The following is an 8,750-nucleotide window of genomic DNA, read 5'->3' as shown; positions in this document are numbered from 1 at the left end:
GCATGGAGATGTGCGATCTCATTCCTCAAAGGCCACAACAACTGGACATATTTGACCAATGGAAATTGATTTACAGAACAGAATGGGCTCTTGGAAAACTCTGAACTTGGTATGCTACAAAGTGAAGTAGACAACTCTGTGACATACATGGTGTTACAGTATTTACTGTAATAATCTCTAAAGTTTGTTTAATGCAGTGTTTAGTAACAATGTGGCACATCCTTTGATGCAAATGAGATAGTATACGTTTAACATAAACTAAGTTCAAAATTGTTTTTTCGATAATAAAATAAGGAAATCTTTATTGTACGTGGATGTATGTGTGTGGTGACACTGTTGTGTATGGAAGTAAGAATACAAGTAATGAATGCCTGATGACGTAGTGTTTTGAATAACAGAAATATTGTTGTTCAAAGCATTGCCATGTGACAAGGTTTCATTTGTCACCAAAAACAAACATTGCGTTTGTGTAATAAATTTCCAGTGTCTTGAGCCAGCCATTTTCATGGTTTCGAAGAAACGAATCATGTTCATTTTATGCTATTTTTTTTTTTATTCTTGGTCAGATTATTTAGACTGCAAAATATCTAACACGGTATTCTTGTAATCCTGTGTATCTTGTGTATTCTGTTCTCTTTTCAAATGCATAGCATGAGAAAGTACAAGGTGTTTCATTTGTGCGTATTTGTTGTTTTTTAGCATTTGTATGTTTCAAAAATTTATTGCATACTTCCCACTGGCAGGGTATCTCTCCAGTTAGCGCCTCTGTGTGTTTTCTGAAACTGCTTAGGAAGTGAAAACTCATATTACAGATTGTACATCGATATATATTGTCATCAGAATTCAGATGTTTTTGTGTCGCATGATATAGTAGGTTAGATTTGAGACTAAAAGTTTTCTTGCATTTATTACGTTGTGCAGTGTGTTATTTGAGTGAATTTGTCTTGTGTGCCTCAACATGGCACAGTGCGCCCTGAAACATCTACCACATGTATGACATTCATATGGCTTTTCATCAGTGTGTATTCTCTTGTGTTCAGACAGGAGATAATTTTTTGAAAAACGTTTGCCGCAGATTTGGCACTTGTGTGGTTTCTCCCCGGTGTGAATCGTAGCATGTCTCTGTAGATGGGATAATTGTGGAAAATATTTGTTGCAAACATCGCACTGATATTTCTCCGCGGCGGCACGGTGTATTCTTGCGTGTTTTATCAAGTAGCGTTCTGCAGTAAAGCACTTATCACATTCATTACACTGAAAAACGTTTTTTCTTGCTCTCGTATCCTTTTCTGAATTCAGTCGACTCGGAGGGGAATATATTTCCATTGCGTGGACTTTTATGTGCTCTTTCAAGTAGCTTGGAAAGGGAAAACACATATTTGGCATTGGTGCGTCATCTTGGTTTCATGCGTTCCCGTATCTTGGTTTTATGCGTTCCCGTATCTTGGTCGAAGGAAGCTTTTTACTGCATAAACAACATTGTCGATGGTCGCTGCATTCAATAATTTCATTTCATTATGTCTGTGACAAATATGCCAATTTCCACCAGTGACAACACTGTAACCGTGGTTACAGTGATCGGTCTCGTCCAATAGATCTTACAGCAGTGTTACAGACAGTAAAGCTTAATAAATCATAACATTCTTGCATCTCACTAACTCGATACAATATCATAATATTTGGCGGTGACAGTCAGATTGTATAGTTCAAGGCTGCTGTGACGTCATCATGCAGTGCCCTCACTCCTATAGAAGTTTCACACACTTTCGGTAGCCATTTTGTTTAGTGTCCCCTAACCTGCTGGCGAAATACTCTTACCAGTAGATACTTTTTCCGAAATATATTACAGGGTGAAATGTGATAAAAAAGCAAGCAATGTTGCAATAAAGCTAATTGTTTTCAAACAAAATAGAAATATCGACACCAGCGGTTTGTAATGATAGATTGTGTATACTCGCTTGCGAAAAAAGTGCACCCGTATCCAACTAGCATTAGAATCCCGATAAAACCAAGTCACAAAATGGTGTGTTTTCACGAACGTTGATGCTACATTCGGGCCCGTTTTCTGGTAACACCAATTTATAATATTGCTGTAGTTTATGATACACATTTAAGACTTTAACCAACCATGTTTACACCGAGGGAAACAGTCAATTAATGAGGTGGGCATACAGCATACTAGGAACATGCTACTGAAAACAGTATTAAAAATATTCGGCAAGAAAAAGACTATTCTCAGACTTATTTCATAATACTCCCGCATATATTGTAACTTCAAAAGTAGTTTTAGTTAAATCATGTCTGTTGTAGGCAGCTAACGAGTCATTTTCTTTACCATCGAACTTTCTTATTTTTTTATTTCTGCAGCAACTATAACAATGTCAGGTTCGCGTGTTTATAGGCTGTTTGCGCCAACAACAATGAGAAAGTCTTGGTATATAAGAAAACGACTCGTTTGCGTTGTAAAATATGTGTGATTCAACTCGAATATATTTTAATACTTACGCCCTCTTCATCGAATGTGTGAAGAATATCTTACGGACGTGTATGAAGCAATAAAACAATGTCTGAAAGCACAAGTCATTCATTTATGTATTTTGGTTGGTTGGTTTATTTCCAAAAATGTTTATTGATGAAAATGAGAAAATCTAAGGGTGAAGTGAAGAGGCCAGACTTTTATCATGTTCTACCCCGCCTCCTCTTTGTGGAATTGAAGAAAACGATGACATATGAATCAACTAACTCCTGTGTTTTAGGTGTGCTATTTGAAAATGTGAGTTGACCGATTGGACTGTTTACACCCTCAGCGGCAGAAATGAAAATAAGTCGCATTTCATATATGTACGCAAAGACACTTTACCAACGTGGCTAATTAAACATGCAAAGGTATGGACGAGCCATGTAGCCTAAAGGGGAACCTTTCAGGCCCAGTGATTGCACCAAAGAATCGTGGGACACTATTGTTTATGTGGTTTACAATGTTAATTTATCTTTTAATTTTGTTATCCATTGTAATTTTAATCCAGAAAGTAAATTTGTTGTGAGATTAGGCTTAACTGGAAGTGCCTCTTTAAGCATTTCAAAGTATTCTCGACAAATATTAATAGATCAAATAACTATATATTACTCACACCAAAAGGCAAAAAACACAAATTGTCAAGTTTTTACGAGAGCTGAGTTTGTTGCTGAACTGGGTTGAGAGACGGACTGAAAGAAGAGATTTACAACGAATCGCTACTCTTTGATGAGTACACTGTGTATTGAACGCAGGGACAGCACACATCTCAGATTAAATGGGATTATTTTGCAAATAAAGTTTGTTTCTTACTAGTATTTACTTATTTTTATTTCTAGATTTTATTTTAATTTTACTATGTCTTTCATTATTTTGAAATTAGTTGTTGCATCAGAAATTGTTAGTTAGCTTGTTAGGTAAAGTTGAAATTAGTATTTGGTATATCCATAATTCTATATGTGTTAAATATGACTGAGCATAATATTGATGTTTTGAAGAAAATGAACATTTTTTGTGTGGGTTGGTCCTGATAGGTTTGCCAGGACAGCAATCGGTGGTATTAAAAAAGAGGTTTAAATGTCTTAATGAGAGAGAGAGAGTACATGCCTGGGAAACTATCTACAAATTACTATACAAAATAACAATAGACACTTTAATAATGACAAATGTAAAACTAAATACAATTTTGCTTAGATGTTCTTGTCTAAAATGTGTACCGTTTCTGTAAAGGGGGAACGGAAACTACTAAGCACCTTATGCTAGGCTGTCCTTTTGTTCAGTAGTTTTGGTAGAACATTTCTGAGTGATGGGGAAAACATATAGGGTTGAGAAATACTCTATCTGATGAAACAATTCTGTCTGGAGATCCACATAAGCCATTGTCATTATTAGTAGCTAAGCGTTTTATTTTTATCTGAAAATGTATCGGAACAATTCCATGTTTCTAACGTCTTGAACCTTTTGTTTTATAATATTCTCACAGAAGAATGAATATGTAATTTCCAACAAGAAATGGAAATTGAATGCACCTACAAAGACAGAGGGTCAATGTCTGACTATTTTGACTATGTAAAAATATTTCATATGATTGTTCAAGTAAAACTGAAATGTATGTTTTAAGAGACTCAATAATAAAAAAAATATTTAAATATAAAAGAGAGACACATGAAACAAATTAAATTCTCGACGAAGCAATATGCTGGAGATGGACATATAGATAAATTGAAACCTTAAGCCAAGTTATATAGGACATTCTGGATAATCTCCGCAAGTCGAAATGTGATTGACTCAGAGGAAATCTATAAAAGTAGTCAGAAACCTCACAAACAAAAATTGAGAAACATGAAACAGTCTTTGTTTGGCTACGTCACATGCAATATTTGTTGGCAACCACAGCCATTGGCCAATTATAGTTTCTTTAACAATATCAACACGGAATTCTACCTCCATAATTGCTTCCAGTGTTATTTTTCCAAACATTTTGTCCAAGATCTGTAGTCAACGGGGAACTATGTCCATTTAGTCCCAAAATAACGAATAAATTTGATAAAAATACACAAAACTATTACTAGGCAAAACGCCGACCATTTCACAATTATTATTAGATTGTGGTAATTGTACATAAAAACAAACATGTCAATTAATTACCACCGCGCTAACCCCAGCGTGTTGCCAACAAATGTAACTTCAGATATTATTTGTATAAGTAGATGTGTGCACGCTAGACCGCATTATCGTTTTCATGTTACGTAATGTCGACTGGTCATTACCGATATACTTTCACAAACAATTGTGGCGTTATGAACGTGTACCTATATACTCGGCATAACTAGTATGGAAACTCGGTACTTTCACGATAGTACGTAGTATGCAGTAGCCGAAATTGGATTATCAACATTCCAACAGCGGCTAAACAGTTTACAATAATTAGCAACCTAGGTGGTGTAATGACTGTTTAACAAAGTAATTATATATACAATTTGATACGATCTACGCGGTTGGGTTGAAATCGAGTATAGATGCCCAGATTGGTGGAGCCGAGAGTGGAGTGTCGGCACAGTGGGTTGTGTCTGAAATGTCACCTTCTATCCGTGTCGAAATACGCATCTCCCCGATATGAAACCGCTGCGTGGCAAATTACTCCTCAATTATATGCAAAGATTTGTTTTATTCATTTTCGAGCATAGACCATTTTCGACTTTTAAGTCATTTGTCGAAGCGTGTGAATAGCCGCTAAACTACACCCACAAAATCAAGATGTCATCATGGAAATGTTTTTTACCCTGGTCGATAACATACAGATTCCCTGAACTTTTTGGACACATTGTTAATATTAAAGCGGAGTGGTCGTCGCGCTACGCATGTGCGACATTTGGGTTGATTAACATTGATTTTTCCACAATCCAATGCGCTCTTCAAATAGAAATCACAAGTATGAGGTTTGACTGGCCTGGGCGCAACTTGCACTGAATACCGCCAGTGACTCTTTCGATACCTGCCAATCACCTAAAAATTACCTAATTAAAGCTTGGAAACGTCTCAGTTTGTACTCGTTGTCTGCATAACAGTCAAAGTCCGAGTCACCATCTTTGTTTATATGAGACCCATATATCTCGCGCATGCGTAGCGCGACGAGTACCGCACTTTAAGCAAAAGTGTTATCATTTTGTCACCAATTATATATTTAATATTTAATTCAATCTGATACACTAATACACAGGTCCGGAAATCTTTAATGCAAAGTAAATATTCCCTGGATTTAATTTTAACAGCCCGGCGACTCGATGTTGCATAGATAATTAATTCGGTTTGAAATATGCTGGTTTGTGAAAGAAACAATTCTATTCTATTGAATATTCACTCAGGGTTTAAAACTAACATCCATCTTTATAATTATAACTCTAGGGGGTGTGCGCTTATACATCCGGGGTCTTAATGAAAATGTGAGTATCCAAGACAGATTTCAACATTTGAACACACGTCGACGTATTTCTCTGGAAGATGTCGTCATCGAAACAGGCGCTCTCAGATGTGGTCAAAATTTGGAATGATACGCGATGTATACCAGTTAGTAATGTCAAAATATTCGTCTGGCACATTTATTTCAAGTTAAAACTCCTAGCCAAAGAATCAGGTGTCAACTTGCAGACTATTGCAGTGGTTGCACGTGCACTGGTACATTTGTTTTGAAGCACGCATACATATATACGACTGGCGAAAAAGTGGTCAATATTGAATATACGATGGGGAATACAGCCAGGACAGCAGCACACAAACCGTGACACAGGAGCGAAAGCCACAGCGTGAAAATAGGGTTTACATTTTATCAATTTAATCGACGCGATGAACGTCGATACCAAATTCCGTATGTTACACAATTGCATATGATCACGTGATTATTGCGAGATTAAGCGTTAACTTGTGAACCCAAGCAATTAAACTTTAAACTTTGGGGGAAATACTTTACATATTACTAATAAAACCCAGTGTCAATAACAGACGATTACGACATCGTTATTCAAAATAAGTTTATTACTGAACTATTATAAATCGCGAATTTCGCTCGGTAAGTTTGATATATTTAGATACACCGCGTCATTTTTAATGATATTATGATTAAGCATGGTCACACACCCCGTGAAATAAACCGTTCTGATTTTGATTTAAACTTGAGAATTATATACTTTAGCATCACACATTTTTGGGGGAAATGTTGTTTGAGGCAGTCCCTTAAGTGTATCCCCAAAACAAAACTTATAAATAAATAATGTTAGATACACTGTTATCGCTCCGTAATATTTAGTAAACAGACATATTATAATATCGATGTCAGAATTCCGCTCACGGTGATTAAAATTGAAACACTCCTTCACTCGAGACGTTTTTCCTACCGATTACACGGATACACTGTGTATCGGGTTTCAAAAGAAAGGTTTCCCAGTTATCGAACACGCCGAGTGCAGTCAGACCGTCTTCAACTACGGCGCGCCTACCGTCTTGTTGTCTGCACATTAACATTTTAATTGATGGAATATCTGACATGATCTGGGTGCTCTTATCACGATGGGTCATCAATAATCGACTTGGTTTACCCAATTAATTGCATTATCGAAAGAAATAACTTCAAATCCACTTTTTGAGTATTGACAAATACACCACTAAAGAGAATCACCCCAGAAAAAATAAATCTAAGACACTCGTATTGTAAGTCAATGTCATTTTTGTTATATTAGTTAGTGTAGATATTATTGTGTTTATTTATTTGTTTTTTTATCGGTAGATAAGTGACTTTCTGATTTATAAACACGTTGCGAGAAGTGTACACAAACTTCACAACATTGCGTATTTAAAATATACGAGCATCGGCAAAAAATCGTATACTAGTAATTCAAGTGCAATGTTAACAAATACAAACATTTATGTTGAACTTGGAAGAAAATGTGCATTTCAATGATTGGCATATTTGAACGAACCCTGAGGTTATGTAGTCTGGAAATGTTCTCGATCTACAAGCATTAAGGAGACAGCCGATTGCGCATGCCCCTGCGGGCATCTCCTTGTTGTTCAAAACTGTGCGGGTTGTCTGATTATTTTGAAAGATATCAGAAATTGGGGTTTCCTCGCACTAATCAATTTACTAAATAGAGCAATTTGTTTTGTCAGTTTGAATGTATTTTGGTTTGGATAAGATCAGTTTGTGTGGGTATGTGTAGTTATCTCAGATGTAATGTGCTAGCTACAAGTCCACTGCCTGTCGACTCCAGTCCAGCGGAACCGGATGGGTGTGTTGGCAGCGAGAGCGGTTAACCGAGTGGTGGGCGAATATGGGTTTGGGACATGGAGATGATTTAATCGACCATTAAAAGCTTTGATAATATTTTTGGCCTGAGTAACTAAGACGGAACAGGTAATCGTTAATGATAATGTTAACAAAAACTTGTTAATGATGATCGGCCGGACTTACTGTCATGGAGGTCCATCGCTACTGTACTCTATCAGTACAAAGCATTCATATCCCACACATCATTTGCATTTAGCGCTTCCAAAATCAGTTATGATAGTACTAATAACAAATAAATAATCATAGCAACACATTGATAATTGATACAGATGGTATAGTTTATTGCCGCATACATTGATCACGGAAACGGGCCGGGGAATATACGTATACACACATATATTATATATATTATTTCTTTTTTATTGAACTAGGATGTTTTTAACGTGTGTTGGATAGATACCAGAGCCGCTGTTGATGTGTCTTTGCCTGTGTATGTTATGGTGAAATAGCCTTCCTAACTATATTAGAAATATTTTCAATCGCAATACTTCCAGGCAAACATTGAAAGCACATATAGCCAACTCACATAGTTAGTTTGCTATTTACATACCTGTGGTGAAAAACAACTACCATCAAAAAATGTATTGTCAACCGAGTTTATTGCATTTATATTGATTGTTATTTCTATTAGATTGTATAAATGTAATTGTATTTCTTAACAAAACGGCCCGCCAAAATGATTATTTAGCTTCGGGAGCAGACTAAGCTATTTTCTGCTGCCCAACCATTACTGCTCATCTTATATAATTATATACTTTAATTTAATGTGGATTTCCTCATGATTTAATGTGAATTAGTCTTGATTTTATTAGCTATGTATCCTCTAGCATAAGGGTGAATAAAAGCGATATAAAAACTTGAAATGTTGTTAAAATCAAAACCTCAACTGACGTT

This window comes from Saccoglossus kowalevskii, chromosome 10, assembly GCF_978046115.1.
Source record: "Saccoglossus kowalevskii chromosome 10, keSacKowa6.1, whole genome shotgun sequence".
NCBI lineage: Eukaryota > Metazoa > Hemichordata > Enteropneusta > Harrimaniidae > Saccoglossus > Saccoglossus kowalevskii.
This window is presented reverse-complemented; position numbering follows the sequence as displayed.